A 23,444-nucleotide genomic window follows, 5' to 3' on the forward strand; every position below is an offset into this window, starting at 1 on the left:
GAAACAACACATTGCAGGGGTGTGGGTATTTGATAGGGGAGCAGTACACATGAAAGAGATCTAGAAAACACTGGTACTCTCATTAATTCATGAATGAAAAAGAAAAAAGTAGGTTCTTAAATGTGAGCAGAGGAAGGATTCAGCAAATTCAAAGGATCATAAAGAGGCTATGCTCCATGTTAATGTTATTTTTTTTTGTAAAGCGCAAATGCCCAAAGGCATATTGGTGTTAAGAATCATGGAGCTTATATCAAAAGGACAGAGCCAAGACGAGGAAGACAAGCCATTGAATAAGAAGCAAGAAAACGAAAGTGACAATAAAGCGACCCAACAGTAAGCAATAGATGGCTATAAGCGAGCTGCAGGTTTAAAATAAGTCTTTTGCAGTTGTACATTTTGTGCTGTCTGGTAGACCCAACCTAAAAGTAGGCCTGCACTTTAAACCTTCAAAACATGTTGGGCTCAATTCTCAAAGGGCCTCCGCACTCATGATGGGGTCTTTCACTCAACTAACAAAACATTAACCTGTCTCCATATGATTATTCGAGCATAGACCGGAGTATGTACTAAAATCGAGCGAACAACTCAAGTTATTGGCATATAATAACCAAAATCCCTGACATGAAGTACCGTGTAGTCCCAAAGAATAGGTAAACAAACTACTAAAATGGCGACTAAGTTGAGGTTGTAAACAAAAATAATGTGAACCACCAAACACGAGAATAGCGCGAAAACGTCAGGGGGAACCCACAAGATTAGAGGGAGTTATCTCTTATCAACCGACAACGAGCACTGGGCACCATTGTAAACATTTTCTAGTCGCCGATATAAAACGCTGTGTTGTTTCCAAAAGATAAATAAACTACAAAAGTGGCGATCGGGGTTAAGTTGTAGACATAAATAAGGTGAACTACAAAAGCTGAGGGAACTACTAAAATGAAAGGACGAAAGCACCGAAGTAGAATTAGGTGTTTCCAATTAACTAATAATTAGTGCTCGCCATCAATATATAAACCGCAAACAGTCACCTCTCCATGTACCAGCCTACAGGAGAGAGGACGTGTCGACGGTGTTGTGCCAAACCACTTAGGTAAGCGATTCAGAACGGGAGGGCGCTCTTACCGGTATCGCTGGAATTTAAGAGGTATCCCTGTGAATTTAAAAGGGTGATACTATTTATATTTATACTTATATTTAAATTTAAAAAAGCGTCGGCGGAGCGATTTCAAACGCAAATGGGAAAATGGCACGGATATTAAAGAGGGTGCTTGCAAAATTGGAATGGATGTTATCACAGCTCGTCCCAGTAAATGGTGGAGCCGGCAAAGTTAAGTGGCCGCATTTTATTGCAAGTCCATGTTCTGTAGTAAACACGGGAGATAGGATCCTAATACTGAATGAATCTGCTGATGTGCTTAACACAGCAAGCTTATTTTATTTTAGCTACAAAAACATACCAGAGGCACTGAGAATAACTCAGCCTTTTATGCAAAACAAAAGAGAGAAATATAGCATGAATTAGAAAGAGGCATTGAGAATAACTCAATTAGAAAGAACTGAATAAGCATAAAAATGAGCTTTTACATATTATCAACAAGCACTAAAATGTATATATCTTTCTATATCATTAGGCACCAAAAGAGAAGATTTCTAAACACATTGGTATCCAGTGGCAATTATTTTCAAAGGAAGACCTGCATATAAATTAAAACGCAGATGACTAGCCACATTGTGTCTGGTATGTAAGCAATCAAGTGCACTGAATATCACTATAAGATCTTAAATAACAACACTAATGGGCAATATATTAATATAGTTATGTTGTTCATAGGCGGATAAATTAAAAATCCACCCATTGGACCACGTGCGCAAATTTGAAAGACGCAACCTGACATCATTGACACGATGAATAATATTCTCCTGGTTTTAAGTAAGTAACGTTACAAATAAGGGGAATCTCTTAACCAGAAAAGAGAATATATGATTAATAACATTCTGTACTCTCTATATTTTAGAAAACTTACAAATAATGAAGTCTGAGACTGATTTATCTTAATATAAAGTGGGAACGAATGACGCAAAAGCAACCCAAGTAAGATAGTCTTTTCATGTCAGAACAATATAAGGCATAATGAAAGCTCAACTCTGTATAGAATAAGAAACCCTCAACCTAGTTAGAGAATAATTGTTCTTATTTTACTTTTTAGAAAGAAGAATATATAGTAGCATACTGTAAAATTTGTCCTGAAGAAGGTGCCCAAAAGACCTCTACGCACCGAAACGCGTCAACAAGGGACTACCCGCAATAGTATATATTCGCTATTTCAAATGTTTTAATGTGTGATGGAAATGTTTTAATTAATTTTTTCGAGCATTAAAAAGATTAGGATTGTGCTTTGTATTAGATTAGGGCATGCTCGAAAAATTATATGTTGGAAAGTAAAAGCTTTGTGATGAATTTTATATGATTGTTTTTAACTTTATAAAAATAAAAGGTTGAGAGAAATATTTCACTTTTTGAGTTGTGTAATAATAAATGCCTATATTGCATATCTGTACACAAGGAATTTAAAACCTGTGAGTAAGACCAATTGGTCACAAACCTAAAGCATAATAGCACAGAAAGGAATCTTGTCTGGTTACAGTCTTTCACTCATGGCAGAACCTCAGCACTGCAGTTACTAATTGCTGAGGTCCTACCACAAGTGCAGGACCCTGCCATGACTGTGTGACCTCTGCCATGAGTGAGGAGGCCCTTTTTGAATTGGGCCCCATATGTTTTGTACATCAATAGCCCTGAGAATGGCTGCAAACAATCTTCATATTTCCCATTGTTGCAAAGTCATCCAGTGCCCTGGGCATCCCGATTTTTTTATTGACTGGTACTGGTGGTAACTGACTCTGACTGTCCCTGGGCTCTGCCTAACCAGTACCAGGGCAAGTGCTATAGGTGGAAACACACACACACATTAGGGTACCCTATGTGTTAGGATACCCCTATGAAAGACATGAACTACCCTATAAGCCCCCAATACTTGATAGTGCAGGGGATTAAATCTACCAGTAACAGGGCATGGCAGTTTAGAGCCCAGCAGCCCTTTCTGTACTTGCATGCGTGTACTGCTGAGAGCGTGAGGTCAGTTTAACAGCAGCCCTGTGTTGTAGCACTGCTTTTAAATGTAAATTGTGCCTAAACTCGACTTTGGGGTAGGGGCACTTAGAAATTGATAAAATTTAATATTGTGATATATTAGGTACTCCCAGATCTCCCCTAGGTGTTCCTGGGGTGGGGGGGGGGGGTCAGGTACTTAGAAGGAGGGTCCTATAACATATGTTTCATATGCCTTGGGGATAGAAAAATTGCACATTTCACTTCTCCCATTGTTGTAAAGTGCGTTCCAAAAACTACTTTGTTCTATGAGCACTGTGGAGTGAGGAGCTACATAGTTTCTGCATATTCAGAACCCCTAAAGTCTCCCCTGGGTGTCCCAGGGGGGAGGGAGGGCGTCAAGTAGCTATAAACAGGGTGCTTAAAATGGTGTTGTATAGGCCCTACTGCTGGCGAAATTGGACATTTCATTTTCCTCATTGTAGATTCCCAGCCACATAGGTTAACATTGCAATAGTTTATGAACCAATGACTATGGCTAGGGATTGCCACAAATATAATGCAAGCATTTAGGAGAATTGTATTGATAAAGCCAACAATATGCTATTGTTGAATGTATCCTAAAATATAGAGAAAAGAAGGTACACAGATTTCTTGTCTGTAAGCCAGAATGTAGCCTTCCTGTCGTTTCCCCTGATTGTTAAGACGTAAGAGGATTATCCAGGTTGCTTTGATGAAGTGATAAGTGGCACCTCGGGAGAGATGCTATCCGGTAGAATAGGGCTCTTCTACACAAGAATGCCACGGCTGGGAGGAAGGGTGAGAAGGCATCAGCTTCAAAGGCATCCCTTCTGAACCCAGCCAGGTGGCAGGCTTAAGGAATGGATTTCCGGATGTTAGGGGGAGGAGAGCTATGGAAATGAGCCAATCTGTGGGTAATCTAACTAGTTCTTGCTCCTTGGCTGAGGTGGCAGCCATATTGGATTTTCAATGAATAATGCATTATGCCACACTTTGATGGAAGTAGTCATGCTCTGGGGTGACGCCCTGCACCTCATTGAACAGGAGTGCTCTCTTGCTTGATCCCAGAGAACACTGAATAAGTATCTGAGCGTGGTAGAGCCTTTTCAGTTCTGCTGCTTGAAACTAAGAGAAGAAGAAGGGATCATTGCTGGAAGCTTGACTTGCACCAACCAGGTCTTGCACTCTGACTGACATTGCCTGCTGCAAAATCTTGAACTACACCTCTGTGAACCTAACTTTCTTCAAGAGGAATAAAGAGTGGACTACCTGCAAGCTACAGGTTAACAGAGCTCACCTGGACCATCACCACCAAGAACCCCCAGCCTGGAGTGCGTTCAGTGGATTTGTAAGAGTTATGTCCAAATGGATTGTGGAAACTGAAGTGCCAAACTTTCAAGGACAATCTTGGAGATTTCAGACCCTTGGGTTCTTTTTTGGACACTTTAGGACCACCAGAGGACCTTCAGTAAGAAGCTCCAAAAGTCTGGAGAGCTTTGGAAAAAATCTTCAGAGGGGGACCAACTCAACTACTAGTTAAGCCGGCGACCTTCAACTACGAGCCGGCCTGCCCTGCTGGTTCGTCCCTCTGAAAAGCTCCAGAAGTCCAACTTCCAGAGTTTAACCAGGAGCTCGCTGGAGAGCAAGCAGGAAAACCCTCACCAAACCCGGACTGGTGAAGAGCATTGAGGGACCCCGGCAGAAAAATGCTCCCGGAAAGTTTCTTAGTCTAAAAGTAAAACTTTGACTGAGGCATACCATGAGGGGGAGTAGTGCAGGGCTTCCATGGGGTCGACCTGAAACTTTGACTTTGTCCTGGTCTAGCGTGGCGAAATAAATATCTCCTGTTCCCTACATTGGATTGTTTTTGTTTTGGTGTTATTTTAAGGATACAAATATTACCCATTTCTATAAATTGATGTCGGATTTTTATTTTGTGTTTTGTCTTAATTATTTTCTGAATCAGTGTTTTTAAATGCTTTACAAACCTGTATCTGAAGTTGAGCCTGCTTGCCTGCTCACAGCCAAGGTACTGCATGGCATGGAAATAATTTTCTGAGACCTATTCTGAGCCCTAGACTGTGTTATTGGCTCTATTGCTAGTAGTAAATTTATATTTACCATTACTAATAATCCACTTTCCAACACCCATCATAACACATCACTACTGAAACATAGGTTACTGCCTCCTCCTGCAATGATGGTTAACATTCACATGACAACGAAGATTATAGATCCTCACAAGTGTATCAAAATGTCCTGCTCCAAACTTCACCTCAGCCTGGCAGTGAGGAGGGGCTTTGTGTCAGAGGAAAACATCAGCAGGAACCTACTGCTTGACATCTCTCTTTGATTGCGGTGTAAGAAAATGCAGCATGACACTCAAAAATATTACATAGTACACATAAAGCATCTCAGAATTATGCAATTCGTCATAATTTATTTGGCCTTGCTGTTTTTCATTCTCCTCTGTACACAGCCTCTCCATGCTTTGCCTTGCCCAGCCTTCCCTGCCTCCATTAAATCCAACTTCTCTGCAACGTATCTTCTCTAGCCCCGGAATTGAACACTTCTTCATTGGGCACAGTCTCTTCGCACTGCACTGTTCCCAACCTGTTAAGTTCCCAAGTGCTGAACTATCCTTCTCCAAGGACTGTTGGGAACACATGGCACTTAAGGGCACATTCTTTCACTGATTTTCCTTCAATTCTTCATGTAGCAAATGACTTCTTAACCTAATCTCCATTTTCCTTCCTCTATGACCTTTCAATCAGCTGGTTTTTCCAAAATGTATTGTCAGTGTAGCAAAGTCATTAAAGTCGCCAGTCACAGAAAACTGAAAACAGGCAATTATATTTTAGAACATTAATTACCAAAAATAAGAGACTGGCTTGCAAAGGAGAGCCATATGTAATAAATCATGTACATATGTGCAAAGCTAGAAGTTGTTTTTCTGAGAATCAACCTTTATTATCTCCAACCAAAGGACTTAATTAAAATTCCTTTGTTAACAGTTCATAGATTCAAATAGATAGAAGGCTGGTCACAATTACTTTTCTGGGCTACTATTGGCTACAATATATCCTATATTACTGGAATTCCTTTTCAGTTGCACAAGATTCTTTTTTCCACAGGTTTGTCTGCACTCCACAGTGCAAAGGTGTCCCAGTAGTAGGTAAGAAATGTCCAATAAATACTTTTCCATTGATTTTTGTTCCGGCAAGTCACAGCATTATCTGTTACAGAATCGTATTCACTCTCCAGTCCCAATAAAGAAAATTAACAAGAACAAGTAGGCATCACTGGAAGAAGCTGGGTGTCGCAGTCCTTGGGGTCAGCTAGATTGTACTAATATTTGCTTGCATCGAAGGTTTGTGGTTCTAGTGTTCAAGATAGAGATGATTATATGATATATTTGTAATTCTTTCCATATGGCACCAAGGACCTAGTCAATGTACCAACATGAGTCAGAGAACTCTGTGAACTGCAACCTGCCAAAACCCACTGAGTATACTATGAGTAAAGTGCATATTCAGCAATGATCAGTTCTGTGAAACTTACAGTAGTATTTAGGAGATCCAAAAACCAATTTCATCATGAATCGACACACTCAAGGATTCAAACATAGAATGTATTTTGTTTTTTATTCAAATTGAAAACGTATCCTAGTGCACACAATATGAATAGTTGTTAATATGAAAATAAAGAAGATAGTGGCTACATTGTTTGCTATTGAACAGAAACACAGAAAATACTGTTATATATTATGGTATTTTAGGATCTCTCTGCATTGAAATCCGAACCCCTGCATTTCCCAGACCTACAACTCTGTGCACTTTATCACTGCTAAATAGTGGTAAAGTGCCTGAGCCTCACCTTCAAATATAGTTAAATTGGTGTTCCCTTGAATTACTTTTTTAACTTTCCTACAAGTCCCTGGTATATGGTGTGGAAAATGCATCCAGGGATTGGAAGTTAAATGCCATATGTGAACAGCAGCACCTATTATGCCATCCCCAAAGCTGATAATTAAAACATTGCTTCATGCCTACCATGTGTAGTTTGGCTGCAGCAGCCTAAAAACCTACTGCTGAACCTGTCAAAATAACCTTTTTTGACAGGCAGAAAACCCTTTTTTCAAATATTATTCATAGGTGGCTTTAAGCAGTGGAAAAAGGAGAAATAAAATTATAATAACATAGTTATTATCATTTTATTTTTGTGAGGCAGTTTTATGGGTGGGGGGGCTGTCGTCACAGCCTGCTGGTGGAGGAGTGGTTGGTGCACTTAAGTGCGCATGATGATTTAGCTGGCCATCGTGGCATATGTGACAATGAAGAAAAAGTTGGTTCTGCAAAATAAATATTTTCCTCGGAATGAGACCAGTTTGTGGATCAGATACATTACAGTTAGGTCGAGTAGAATGTTCAAGTGATTAGACCTGCAGGTCTAGTAAAATTTTTATGATTTTCTGAGGCCTGGGGAATATACATTGTACTTAGGCAAATGGACTAGCAACTTTAGACGGAAGTCTGTACATGTATATATACTATCTATTGGCTATTGAAACTATAGCATCTTAATTATGCCATGTCAGTTGCATGTTTCAATCTTTGACTTTTGATTGTATTCATTATTAGTACCATTTACCTTCCAATACATATAATCTTCTTTTGCAACTGAATCACTAAATTGTGTGGAATAAGTAAATCTGTTTGTAATCAGAAGCTTTTACACCTTTTTTGGTTCCTGATTATAATAAATATACTGATGGATAAGACCTGTCATCTCTAATAAAATAAGGGAACGTTGTCTAAATATTTCTAGAACTCCTTATGGGCGAAGTCTGGCAATGCCTCCACTCTGTATAATTATATCAGTCCTGGACTGTTAAATCCATGGATGTAATGGTGTTCATGATGAAAGCAAAACAGTTCTTGATGATTTTCTGCGAAAGCTTGGTTGTCCGCTAAGACAAATGTACTGTGGTCAGTCATTAATTGTTTAACAGCACATCTCATGCGCTTGCAAAAGGACCAGTAGAGATGATGTTATCCAAGGTGACTGGTTAAATGTAAGGAATTGGAATCATTAAAATCTAAGGTTGTTTCCCATGTAGTACACTCTTCTATGGATAGTCCCATAACAAATTGAACACACATGGTTAGCTTTCTATGCTTACCCTAGTGTGCTGTATGATGCTAGACCATTTCTATCTTGCTAATTTTTTGAGCAATCGAAAATGGAATCTCGTCTCGTTTTGTGGAAGCTTTGCCCATGATAGCATCAATAGTTTGTGTACTATTTGCCTGTACGGTGGAATGTGCTTGTCATGCAGGGCCAGGAACTAATGGTCTAGTCACAATTGATTGTAGAACAAACTGTTAATGTCGCCTATATGGCTACAAACTGGTTTAGTAAAATATTGCGAATCTGTTGCTAGATTTTGGGAAATGGTGTAATACCGACGAACACGGGCCAGGTAGCCTCTTCATTAAAGTCCAGGTAACCCATCCATTATGAATATTATCAATTTCATGAGCTAGTTGTCCACCAAACCATTCTTGGAGCTCTTGATGTCCTAGTTGGATATCTAAGTCACGAAAATATTCATAACAGCAAACATTGCAGCTGCTCTATATTAGGCATGGACAACATTTTAATTATACCAAAGTGATTGGAGTATTTTCTGTAATTTTACATTACTCTTTAAATGTAACATTACTGAAAATGAAGAGAATATCCCCCTTTGCATAATTATGAGTAATTTAGCACAAATATCCTGCTCCATGAGAATAGGAACAACAAACTGAGCAAGCATGAGTGGCTGCTGGCTGCTGCTGTTCCTGTTCTGCTAATTTTTGCACTATTATTATAGTGCAAAATGCATCCTAGGGTCATTTTGGACCGGAGTTTACATGTTGTGTTAAGAAACTAGCTCTAAAGGCTGGGTTATGCTCCTCAGGCAATTCCTCTTAATGTCACATAATTTAATGTAATTTCATTTAATTATGCTACATCAAATTACAGTTACTCACACTATTTATGCATGCACGTTTTCCACATTAAGATCTACGTGGTCAAACGCCACACATGCATAAAATATTTCAAAATGATATGCAGCATGTGAATTTACAACAAACTTTGCTCCACCCCCTGTGATAGGAAACCCCCTAGCATAGAGATGTAATCTAAGTGGTTCCCAGAAATGTACTCCTTTCGGAACAGATTGGTGCAGCATTTAAAACAGATTCAAAAGATGAGATTTTAAACTGAAATAAAAATGGGGAATAGTCTCTCATTAGTCAATAACTCAAAGCAGAGAGCGAACACCTGCCTGAACTGAGGGAGCAGACCAATTGTACAATGAATATCTCCACTATTAGTGAAAGTTGGCAAAGCCTTGTGTGTGTTTTCCGTGATTATTCAAAGATTGCATTTGGGTTTAGGAGTGCCAGTGATAAGTGTTAGTCACTGTGCCAACATTAGAAACTTCAGAGGACTGTAACCTCTTGCAATCCATTGAACATTACAAGATTAAGGTGTATATTAGGTAACAATCTGTACTGTGAGACTCACAGGAGTAATTAGTGGACCCAGGCCCTGTTTCATCCTCAATAGACACACTGAAGAATTCACACCAGGAATGAATTTTGTGTTTTATTAAAAACTAAAACATCCTATACCCACAGCATGAATAGTTGTTACAATGAAAATAAACAAGATAGGTTGTATGATGTTTCTTAATAAACAGAGGAACAGAAAATACTGCAACATTATTCTTATAATTTATGATTGCTCTACATTGGAATGCCATCCGCTCCCTTCTCTTGGCTAACCGAACTAACCTTCCCATTGGAGGGCCACGAGTGTCATTGATGATTTGCCTTGTTCATACCCACATACATTTTCCAACTGTAAAACAGTACTCAGGAAGGAGACATCCGTTGTTCCTGTCACTGTGCATCAATGACTAATGTGTTTGCCTGTGGGTATGCAGATTACCCTGGTGGAGTACTCAATGTACTTTCTCAGTAGCTTTGAGCAGGGAAAGCTATTTCTAGCTCTTAAATGACCCTCAGCCTGTTGTTCTTGGATCAAAGTTCCACAATAATTAACAAGGTTTTAATGCAGCTTATATGCCCTGCCTTGAACATTGTTGAGTTTTATAAAACAAAGCAATCATTATTGGAGCCCTTCTGACGTTGTTCTACTTATGTTCCATGAAACAGTGTCTACTATTTAGAACCAATGACTGAGAAATAACATTATCAGATTCTATGAAACTATGTTGAATATTTAAAAGAATCAAAAGAAAATGAAGGTATAAGGCTGTGCTAGAACAAAACATTAAACAATATATTCGAGCTAGTTGATTTATTACATTGAACTGAAACACATATTTAATCAACATTAGGAATTGTGCATTTATATCTAAAACATGCATCTGACTAAATAAACATGAATAATGCAAAAAGGGGATACCTAAATGAAAATTATATAAAGGTTATACCATAAATTGGTACAGCTCTCTCCCTAACCTTCTTTGTAGAGCCAGAAATGGTGTCAGTGTAGCATGCAGATATGTTTTGTATGGTTGTTTCTTCTAGAGTTTGGTCAATAAGAGTAATTTACATGTCAGTCTTGTTTGCAAGTGTCGATGAACCCTAAGCAAGCCTTCTGTTTCCAATATTTGCACAAAAGTGATTCAGTTCCAATTCCAGGATATATGCCCAGCAAATTATATCCCAAAGTCATTATCTCACTGTGCTTTATTCCCTTCTGTTCATGTCCTTCAATTTCAAATCCCTTCCCCATCCGAGTCTATTTACTCCTACCAAGGATCAGGAAATAACACTTACTGCTGAGCCCTACTTTGCACTAGCCCGATGTTGGTTTTGACACCAATGTTCACAGGGAGGTTCTTCAGTTCAAATAAAAAGGTCTGCGCTGTTCAAAAAGCAATGTGGTGTGGGAGAGTTTCCTTGAACTCGTATTATTGGCTGACTCACTTCAGGAGAGTAGGTATGCACATGGCAGTAGGCTTGAACTGTATGTCAATAATCCAAATGTCCTCACACTTGTAGTATAAGAGTTTCAGTGATGAAGACATCAGAAAGGCGGTCTCATGAGCATAAGTTAAGTTAGAACTTCAAAGAATCATTCTAGCAGTGATGGGGTACAACGTAATCTCCAATGTCACTTGATAATTCATACTTGCTCTGATACATTTTCTATGAATACATACTCTTATATGTAATTGTACAAAGGTAAAGGATGCTCAAACAAATGCCATTTTTATAACACCTCAGTGAATAAAATATACTGCTCTTTTTTCATCATACACTAACTGGATAATATATTCTCCAGCAACAGCTACTTAAGATCTTGAAAGAAGTTGATATATGTCTGTTAGACCTGGCACCATTGGTGTGGGACTCCCCTGTATTTTTTGCCTTTGTCTCTTGTGTTTTGCTGTATGTTGGACTCCGCTTTGCTGGTCTAAATGCTTTGGGCACTTTTCCTCTGCTGTTCAGTGCCAAAGTGCAAGCGTTCCCTTTGTAAATTGTTGTTATGGATTGGTAATCCCATGATGGGCATATTTGATTTACCAGTCAGACCCTAGTACAGTGCACTGTGTGTGCCCAGGGCCTGTAAATCAAATGATGATAATGGGCGGCAGAACTGATTCTGCCACCCACAGGAGCAGCATGTAAAATGTAAATGTGGCCTGCAATTGCAGAGCCTGTGTGCAGTCTGGTACTGCCATGTCAACTTGGCAATTGCACCCACTTACCAGGCCCTAACCTCCCCTTTTCTTACAGCTCAGGCACCCCTAAGGTAAGCCCAAGGTACCCCTGTGGGCAGAGTGCAGTGTATGTGAATGCTAGGACATGCCCTGGTGTGTGTGGCATGTCCTGACAGTGAATTACTGTCAATTTTATTTTTCACTACCTGTTCCCATAGAACAGAATGGGGAGTTTGTTTATAACATCTGATCAACATAACTGACCCTGGATACAAGTTGGGAGAGTAACGTTTAGTATGCCTGAACTCAGAATGTCAAAATGCATCTATTAGTGAGGGTGATTATTACATTCTGTGTTTGAAAATACCATTTTTAGAAAGTGGGTATTTTCTTGCTTAAACATCCAATGTGCCTCTGCTAGGTTTGAGTATTGCGTGTCTGGCTTGTGGATGACAGGGGCTGGAGAGGGGCAGTGGCTCCAGAGAGCCTGATGAGTCAGGGCTGATCTGAATGGACCTGGGCTGCATTTATAGTAGGGGGAGGAGATTTCCTTTCACCTGAATGAGCCTAGTCTGCCATCAACAATGCTGTCTCCACCTCTTACCAGGAAGGTGCACTAGGGAGGACAGAACTGGTTTTGGCTGGGTGGAGACACTCTCTGCCGTCAGAGAACAAAGGATGTTTGTTCAGACCCCAGACTTTTAGATCACTTTTTGGAATCAATAGGAACCTTTGCCAAGGAGAAGAGCCGGAAAAGCTGAGGAGGAATACTGCCCCTGTGCTGTTTGCTGTCTGGGTTACCCTGCAGTGGCTACTTGCTGCAGAGCAAAGGAAAAAAAGGACTGCTGTTTGCTTTGTCACCTGCTTGAGAAAAAGATCTTCAAGGGCTTGACATTGAGCTTGCCTCCTGTTTTGAAGTCTCATGGATACTAAGACTTCATTTCTTCTGTCTCTCTGCATCTGGAACTGCAGTTTCAGATGTCACAGAAGGCAATTGCAACACCAACTCCGGCAAGCGACGCCGTAACCTGCACCGACGTCGTAGGCACCGCTCGTGAAGCACACAACGCTCCTTCCCGACTAGCACCATAGGCCCGGCACTTGCTGCCACCATGCCGAATTGTCTCTGGAGCTGTCACTGAGGCTGCTGCCTGCACTGGAGTTGAGGACACTGCTTGTGACGTCCATGATGCACTATCCCGACTCACACTGCCTCCCTGACTGTACCAACGCCAGGGCTTCATCAACGCGGAGCCGATGCTCGAGAGGGTGACTCCTGAATCCATTGACACCACCCCGTCGTTAGGAACCAACTCCTAGCCGCCACTGTGACGTCACCTCCCCGACACAGTAAGGAACCGACGTCTCACCTCCCCTGCACCACAGTAAGCAATTGAGCCTTCACCTCTCCTGGGGTCGTAAGGAACGGATGCCACCCAGCGCCACTGAAGCATCACCTCCGGATGCCATACACCCTCTTTGCTTTCATCGTTTCCAAGGTACTGTGCTTTTTGGGTCTGCCTGACTCCGCTCTCGAGGCCGCGCACCTCACAGACAGCGTTGTACTTTCAGATTTTTATCTGTCACAAATTTGTAATAACTCCCGGTGGAGTTATTTGTTGCTACAAACTTTAATTGAGTGAATAACCTATTTTTGTAAGGATAGCTTGATAACTGTATTGTGATTTTTGGTCGTTTGGTCTAGTTTTGGTTAAGATAAAGATTACTTATTTTTCTAAACTGGTGTGGTGTCCATTTGTAGTGTTTTAACTGTATTACTGTATGTGTTCACAAATACTTTACACACTGCCTCTGAGATAAGCCTGTCTGCTCATGACAGGCTACCAAGGGGGTGAGCAGGGGTTATTTTAAAAGTGTATCCCCCTTACCCTGACTAGAAGCAAGGGCCCCTATTTGGACAAAGGTACCTACCTCTGCCAACTATAGATCCCATTTCTAACAATGCCTGTCTGCATATCATTTCTTCAAGCAATATCCATATTCACTGACTCACTAATCCAAAACAAGGACTGTAGTGGTACTTTTCTGATGTTTACCATCTATCTGTTAGGCAATGTTTTCTATTAATGTGCTATCATTGTTAGGGACGGATGCAGAAAGCCATTCTGTGTTCACAAACCCTACGGTCCACAAAATCACATGGTTTGAGACTGTAAAAGGTATTTTGCTACCACTTTTTTGCAATCTGATTCCTACCACTCTATGCCCTTATTTCATTTATAAACAAACGTTGTGCATATTTTGAGATATATTTACTTGCAGTTTGTAAAAAGAAATAGAGCTGTTTAGCATCATAGCAATATCACTATGATATAAGGGATAAAGGACCCCCTGCTGTACATTTTAGGGATATTGCAAGTCACCGATGAGTTCAATACCATATAGAATAATGAGACCCAAGGCCAAGTTCCTTTACAAGGTTATGGAACTCTGAGGTGACTTGCAATTCCCTTATCATGTATATCAGGGGTAACTTTATCCCATACAATACATGATCAGACCATCACATTTCCCTTAAACCACTTAAACCTTGGTGCATAGCTCTTTAATGTGAAAGAATGAGCATGTTTGCAAACATGAAGAATAAAAAAGAAAACACTAGTGCATAATTAAACCTTTCAAACATGTTAGATAATTGTAGCAAATACAAGGCAATTTAAAAGAAAAAAAGCAAAAAAGAAACATACTCTCTCTGATTGAAATAGAGCAGACAAAAGAAAAACAACAGTTCCTTCAAATATGTTCTATGATCTGAACTGCATTTAACCTATACTGCTGGCTCTGGCATAATGATGTCAGAAATCCTCTTAATTAACTTGCAATAGTCGAGTTCTGACTTCTTTTCGTTATAATCTGCGACTGAGTGGATCACAAGTGGATGATTATAAAGAAATCCGAGACTGCTGTTTATACAGGGATTACCGAATTCCATATGTTATGAATTGATAGTGCTTTGGAATCACAATAATCTGCTACATAAACATTCAAAATCTTCTCCTGGCATGCACTTGTAGGTTATTTAAACCAATAACAAGCTTACTTTGAGGTATATCACATAACCAGATCCCTGATGTCTCCTCTAATAACTCTGCTCCCACAGAGTTACCAATACCACGGGAATTAATAACTCCATGGGCAAAGCTATGGGGATTATAAATGAGGTGTTGCTAGTGAGGATTCGTAACTCCGGTATCGATTTCCCCTGTAATTCTTTATTTTTCCTCTGTATTTCACCAGAGATCTTCTTTCAGTTATCTTAGATCGGAAATACATAACTTTATGGCACAGATTGTGCTACATTGATGATGACATCTTTATTAGAGTTGCAGAAGCAAAAAGCTATTTTAACGTATGTGATCTGCTATAATTATGTTGCATGATAATGGTGGAGCCCAGTCAAGTTATGAGAAGCACATGGAAAAAAGACATTATTTTTTCTGACCCACCACAAGATACAAGAATTATTGTGTGTACTGTTATCATGAGTATAAAAATTGGAGATTCCCCTGAAAATAAATGCATGTTTTTCATTTTCATCTGTTTTGGGCCAGTTCTTTATTCCTGAAATGCCAGCCTCAAGCTTTTTGACCTTTCCCGTCTGCGGTTGTTTGCTCTTACTCGGATGAACATCAAGGCAGCCTGCTCCGAAGCAGCGTTTGCTGTCCTCGGGGCAAGACAGGTAGCTGGGCCTAGAACTGGCTAATGCTTTATTATCACATCCAGCAAACCTGTACAAACACGAATGCATAAAAAAGTAAAGCTGAGGTTTATTGCTTGCGCTTAAATCAGTTCTGTTTACATTCGGCATCTCATCCAAAGCCCATATTACAGCCGAGTAAACAGGAGGCTCCTGTGCACTCCAAGGAAAGTCCGGATATCTTGACGTGGTGGAGCTGCAAATAAAACAGTGATCTAGTTCCTATTCATGTCTCATGCCAATGTATGCTGTTTCCTTGAGGACGTTCCTATTATTGCCCTGTTTGCCGTTGCCTTGTTCTCTGAAATACTGTAACTCTGTGCTGCCCCATTTTCCCATTCATGGCATGCACACCCCGATGGACTCCCCAGCGCGTGCACCCTCGCACACTTTCTGCGTGTGGTATTTTGATTAGAGATTTGCAAATATTGGGCCAGATGTATCAAGCTATTTTGTGATCACAAACGGTGAAATCCGCAGAATGTCACCGTTTGCGATCTCAAAATCGCAGTGTGCAATATATGAAAGAAAAATCCCACTCGCAAAATAAGAAATCGCAATAATAGAGTCCACAATTTTAGCAATATCTAATGCGAATCTGAACTTTGCGAGTTCCAAGTTGCGACTCCCTATTTGCGAAATCGCAATTAAGAAATCGCAAAGAAATGTATGAAAAATTTGCAAATAGTGATTTAATTGAAAATCGCAATTTGCGACTCGCAAATTATCACCAACTCTAGGCAGGTGGTAACCAGGTGCACAATATTTAAACAGGCCAGAGTGCCTCACAATATTCCACAATGGCAGCCCTGTATGTCATAGCCAGGAGGATGCGGATACAACTAGCAGCACAGAGAAGGAGGAGGAGACAGGTACGTATTTACAGATTGCGCATTACCCTGTTTCAGCAGACAGAAGAAGAAATACATGATAAGTACAGACTAGACACAGCTACTATACTTGACCTGATAGATGACCTACATCCAATACCGGAGCATCAGACATGCAGGATCCAAGCCATTCCAACACAAGTGCAGGTCCTGTGTTCACTGCACCTACAAGCATCAGGAAGTTATCAGGGGGTAAATGTAAATGTTGTATTACTTTTATAGCGCCCGAATCACCCCACATGCGGTCTCTCCGGCACTTGTACGAATACCGCTTTGGAACCCTTCCTGGCTTTTTCCTGGTGAGGCGCCCACTCCTGGGCACCCCCAAGGTGCAGCCAGGCATCCTAGCGCTGTTGGGGCTGTTGTGGAGGTTAAGCAAGCTATTGCCCAGAGTTGCAGACTGGGGCCCATGATTAGAATAGGCACTGAGGCGAGAATGATCAGGTCCGAGGAAATTGAGCCCAAGACCCGGCGAGGCAGGAATTGAACCCTGGTCCAGGGCCAGACCTCTGCATCAGGTTCTGCCGTTCTAGCCATTGAGCCACACATCTCCACATAGCTGTAGCTGTGATAGCTGTAGCTGAAGGGGTCTCCCAAAGTTGCCTGTCACGCTTTTTTAATTCTTTCCTGGATACCATGGTTCAAGAATGAACCATTACATCAGGTTTCCCACTACGCAACTGGAATTGGGGTAGACAAAAATTAATTTTTACCAGATGGCCAAATCCCACATGTCATTGGGTGCATTGATGGGACCCATGTCGCACTCTGTCACCTCTCAGCTAATGAGTATGTGTATAGAAACAGGAAATCATTTCATTCCATCAACTTCCAGGTCATATGTAATGCCTCACACATCATCACTGATATTGTTGCCAAATTTCCGGGTAGTACGCATAACTCTTACATCTTCAGGCATAGTGGAATCTATACATGTCTCACTGGGGGAGAATTTGGAGAAGGATACCTCCTAGGTAAAAGCATGTCACTCACTCTGATGGACACCTTGGATGTGTTGAAATTGGCCAGTGATTAATGTTTTTTCTTTTCTCATGTAGGTGACAGTGCATATACAGTATGTTCATTTATACTCACACCATATCTCAAGCCAGCTACCCCAAATGAAAGGAGATACAATGCTGCCCATAAGTCGATGCGCAATGAGGTGGAGCGGACATTTGGACTGCTGAAGAGTAGATTCCACTAACTACACAAAAGTGGAGATGCATGGCAGTACCACCCAGAGACATGCTGTAAAATAATTGCTACCTGTGCCATGCTATGCAACCTAGCAACAACAAATAGCATCCCATTGGACATCACAGATTCCGACTCGGAGGATAATGATGACCCAAGGCCACCTCGCAGAGCAGCAGGTGGTGTAGGTGCCACAGATGGGCGACACAGACGCGATGAGATTACACGCAATTATTTCTAGGTGAGTAACGAGACAAAGCAAATCTTGACTGTTGCAGAACTGTGTTTTATTGACCTTAACAACTTGTAATATGTGTGCACACAGCCTCAAAATCCTCCCCACTGTGCGCTTTGAGTTGCTCATGGCATATTTACACTCCATGCACATTTAAAACACTTTTACTCTTATGTCATGGGTTACCTCACCCATTTGCATTCCTCTGCCACAGCAGTAACTATTTTTTGCGCCCAGGCGCAGCACTGCTACGGTCAGTGGTCACACTGCCCTACCTTGATGAGGGTTCTGCTGCTGTCCCTTGCCTTACACTCTGCCATCTGGGCTCAGTGACCAGGAGCAGTGATGCTGCTGCGGCTGGACACCTCGTCACTGTCGCCAGCATCCAGTACACTTGTGGCAGCTATGTTGGCTTTCTGTAGCTGTTCAACAGCATTGGTGACCTGCACCAATCCCCTTGCAACATCTGGGCTGCAGTGGGCCATTTCAACCTGCCTGGTGATGGTGCGTCTGGTAAGGACAGCTGTGGCATTGCACAGACGGTTTACTGCCTTTGTGTACCCATCCATACTGCTAAATGGGCGTTGCTTTTCACCGCGCCTAGAGGCATGTTTCCTCTGCATGGTGGTGCATAGCTGTACTCCCTAGAATTGTGTTGCGATCCAGTGAGAGTCTCGTAAGAGTAGAGTGCAAGCTTCATGAAGAGATGCTTGCTGCAGGAGGCTTGTTCAATCCGGAAAGCATTTTGAGACACCCGTATGGAAAATTATTTGGCCTGCCATGAGGTGTTGTTTGATACCTTGAGAGTCTTGTGAGATTGTTTGGGGAGAAGTGTAAAAAAATGGTCACGGTTCAACCAATAGTTAAAGTTCTTATTGCATGGTTGAAGAAATGCTGTGATATGATTGGATGCAGAACCAGAGACAGTTAAGCCTATCCTTGGTGCGTTGTAGAAATAAGTCTCTTTGAGTTGTGCTCAGCATATATGATTTAATTTGGAACTGAAGGAGACTGGTGTCTTCAGCTGTCTTTTAGAAAGTGCTCCAAGTTCAGGTTTTAATGGTGTTGGGGGGCCGGACCACCATTGCACTGCCACAACTGCTAGATATCATGTTGTAAACAAATGGAAGTCCGGACTGCTGGATCAGATTAAGTAGATTCCTTTATTTAAGTTGTTTCAAGAAGTTAAGAGGAAAACCCCACCAGGAGCAGCTACCCTGCTGCTCAGCCCTTACTTCTTCAAACAACTTAAATAAAGGAATCTAGTTAATCTAATCCAGAAGTCCGGACTTCCATTTGTTTACAACATATCACAGATCCCTGGGGGTGGCATGGCGATCTTGAGGCTGAAAAATGCTTAGCAGGACTGCCATGGACCCACCAAGCATATTAAGAGTTTCTCCCTGCCACAGTTATCATGGGCGATTCTCTTTCGCTCTGATCCAAAGAGTCCTTCTGAAAGTTCGTTCAAAACGATGCCGGGTTGTTCTGATTATTCCTTTTTGGAATTCCCAAATTTGGTTCCCAGGTGTGATGGAATTGGCGATGGAAGTTCCTCGTTTTATTCCAGGGAATTTGCATCTCCTCCTGGGTCTAGAAGGAGACTTTCATCCTCTTCTCTTAGAAGGAAACATGAACCTTCTTGTCTGGAAGATTGCAGGGGTTCTGCAAGATACTCAGTCCTTTCAGGGAAGGCTAAGAGCCTTTTGGATGAATCATGGGCTCCCGGAACAAGGAGAAGATATACCAGTGCTTGGAAAAGATGGTGTAGTTGGTGCATGGAACGGAATTTGGATCCTGTGGAAGCACCTGTAGTGGATGTTGCTAACTTTTTCGCGGACCTTTTTAATTCAGGCCTTTGTTATAGAACAGTTAATTGCTATAGATCAGCAATTTCTGCAGGTCATTCCTTGTTGAACGACTTTTCTATTGGTACTGATCCTTTGATTCGTAGGGTAATGAAAGGTATAAGACTCAAAAGTACTCCTAAACCCAAATATAGTCCCTTGTGGAACGTTAATGTTATTTTTGACCTTTTTTCATCTTGGCCGGACAATTGTTTCCTTACAAGAAAACAATTGTCCATTAAACTAGCTACTTTACTTTGTTTAATCTCTTTCAGGAGAGTATCTGATGTTAAAGCTTTAGAAATATGTAATAGATTTTATTCTCCTGATGGAGTATTATTCGAGATATGGAAAAGAACCAAGACCATGTCCGAGAACATATTTTATCCTTATTTTTTAGATTCTCCAAAACTGTGTGTGGTAAGTTGTATGAAAGCTTATGATCAGAAAATGAGTGTTTTTAGACCTTGTAATGAAAATCAATTGTTGATTTCTTTTATCAAAACTTATAAGGCGGTCTCTTCCGCGACGATTGCCAGGTGGGTAAGAACTGTTATGTTTGAAGCTGGAGTAGATTTATCCAAGTTTGGCGCACACTCCTCTCGTGGCGCTATGACAAGCAAAGTGTTCTGGGGTGGGGGATCCCTTTCTGATATCCTAAAAGCAGCAGATTGGTCTAATGCCTCAACTTTTGTTAAATTTTACCTTAAACCTGTTGAACATGTGAGCAATGTTGCTTTGAGAAGCTTTGAACTTGCATAATGTAGCCTCCGGTCTTGTAATGAAATGTCGATTCTCCAATTAGCATACAGAGAGAATATTGATTTCATTACAGACAAAGGAGGCTGACATTATCCCTTCCACCACTCCCTGGTGGATGTTTTATTTACTGTATTCTTGGATGTTGATTAATATGTTTTTTACTTTTAATCTTTTCTATCTTCCGAGACAAGTATTACTCCTTTGTCTTTTTCATTTCAAATTCGGCTTCTTTATAAACCTTTTAATTTGATGATGGAAGATTTTGAAACTACAGTCCTTTCCTTCGCAGCTCTAAGAGGAAGTTATCTGGTTGCTATGTCACTTGACTATGTTCTATGGAATGTTTTATTTATGATGTAATTGTTACACTTTAAAGGGCTGCATACCTTGAGCAGCAATAAAAGTTATTGCATAATGTCAGCCTCCTTTGTCTTTAATGAAATCAAGATTCTCTCTGCATGCTAATTGGAGAATCGACATTCTCCTCCATGAAAACCATGGTGGAGAGGAAACATGGGGAGGCCCTACATGGTTCACTGATGCCTCTGGGCCATTGTGTGCATGTTGTGACCCACTGTATGCAGTTTGTGCACTCCAGTACGAACGGCATGAAAAGCACCAGCTCATGCCCTGCAGGTACTTCCTTTGACATTCCCATTGCAGTGCCTATGTCATAGTCACCACCATGGGAAGGCCAAAGAAGCATCCACCAGTGAGTAACAAAATAATGTTATGGCAGGCAGTGGGCACACAGGTTTGGTGGCGGAGGAGCAGGAGGTGGCATGGCGATCCCTTCCCACACCGCCAAACTTGTAATCAGGCCTTAAGTAACTTTGAATTTGAAAATGGAAAACACAAGTTGTGAACCAGAAAAACTACAATGTGAGAAAATATATGGAGGAGAAAAAGAAGTGTTGTTCATTTTAAAAAAAGACACGATATAATAATGGAACGTAAGGAAAATACTATTAATTGGAGAAGTGGTAATGTTTGTGTTGCATTGGGGGACCTTTGTGCTGTGTAGGTCTACTTGGCTCTGAAAAGATAACTATTTGCTTACATAAACATCAGTGAGTACCTGAGCAGGCACAGTGTATCCAGGTTTAAAAGATTTGGAAGAACACGAAGAGCTCTGAGTTCAGCAGCACGATCTGACTCTGCTGAACTAGCCTTTGTGAACATTTAAAAAACTGTATGCATGAGAAACCTTGCTTATACTTTTTTTACTAGCTGGACTCAAAGCAAAAACTGCCATACCAAAGACTTTTATGAATTATTATTTTGTGAAAGTAATATAATATTCATAATTACATCCACTTTATTGTAAAACGTCTTTCATTGCAATTTTATTTCCACCATATCATATTGTTTTGTTATTTCATGTATATGTTCTTGATTTTGTTACCCCTAGGATGTGAGCCTTGTTTTAATAGAGTATACTAATAACTATTTGTATTTTACATTTCAATTATGGTACTTTGGGTTTTTCCATCACTACTTGTTATTCATGGTCAAATAATACAATTGACCAATTTGTTACCTAGAAAATCTTCTATTTTCACAATAATACCAAAGACTCTTTGCCAGGCTGAGGTGGTGCAACTACATCAGGCTTCTCAACATAATGTGATGAAGTCATAATAAATGAGTAAATTTGGTTGTTTTGTTTGTTTTATTGTTGTTGATATTGTTTTTTAACCCCTTCGCTGCGGCGGCAATTCCGCCGCAGCGCTAAGGGGGTGGGGAGGGCCGCGCGGCGCTCCCGTACTCGTGACAGAACCGCTCCGTCACGAGCCTCGGGTGCGCTGTGCTGATGACGGAGCAGTTCCGTCACACCCCCGCCCGCTCAACAGAACGTCCAGCGCAGGCACGGAATCCGTGCCGCGCAGGCGCGGCGAGCCGGCCGTGACGGAACTGCTCCGTCATCAGCACTGCACGTCCGTGGCTGGTGACGGAGCGGTTCCGTCACCAGCAGGGGAGGGGTTAATGTAGTAGTAATTGTTTTTTTTATTTTTTATTGTTGTTAAATGTATTTCTTGTAAACAAAACGTTTAAACATACAACTGATTTGCTTGCTTAATAGCTGTTATAGATTTGATTTAAATATTATTACAGTATTGTAATGTTGACTAAAGCTGGAAGTTCCATCTTCAGAGAATGTAGAAGAGCTGCTGTATATATATACAGTGCCCCTGTATGTATGTATATATATGCAGGACTAGCACATATTTTATGCTACAGAGACTTGTTAATTTAAAAGACAATTATTTGAATGCTTAACTATCGTGACTTGACATGCAACTGTGATGTATCAGTAGAGAGATCAACCTTGTCCACACTGTTGTATACACACATCTCATACAAGAGAGAGGTTTTGGAACAGAGGCCAGTGCACACTCATACTCTACCATGCACATCTTTCTGCTGGTGGAGATGTGATAGTGGAGAGGGTAGTTCTTTTGCTCCTGTTAGTATATATGCTTGTTACTCTGGAGAGGAGTTTTAGCGGAGAGGTGTGTCCCTGTGCACACCCTACTAAGCATTTCTGTCTCCATGGGAAAAGGTCAGAGGATAGAGGTGAGTGAGTCCCCACATTCAGCTATCCACAACAATCAACCAAGGCACAGTTCTCAGCAGAGAGGATACTCCATGTGTATACCCTACTATGCACATTCATCATTAAAAAGAGAGGTAGAAGCTGAGAGAGCAGTCTCTATTCAAAGTGTACTACACACATGTGTTATTCTGGGGGGAGATCTGCGCTGACAGAGCAGTCTCTCTCCATACCCTAGTGTCCATACTTGTCATCTAAAACAAACCTCAGCATAAGAGTCATTTTTTCCTCACACCCTAGTTGTACATCTGTCACCCTGGGGACAGGTGTGAGCAGACATGTAAGTCCCCCACCACATCCTA

The sequence above is a fragment of the Lissotriton vulgaris genome, chromosome 5 (assembly GCF_964263255.1).
Source record: "Lissotriton vulgaris chromosome 5, aLisVul1.2, whole genome shotgun sequence".
Classification (NCBI taxonomy): Eukaryota; Metazoa; Chordata; class Amphibia; order Caudata; family Salamandridae; genus Lissotriton; species Lissotriton vulgaris.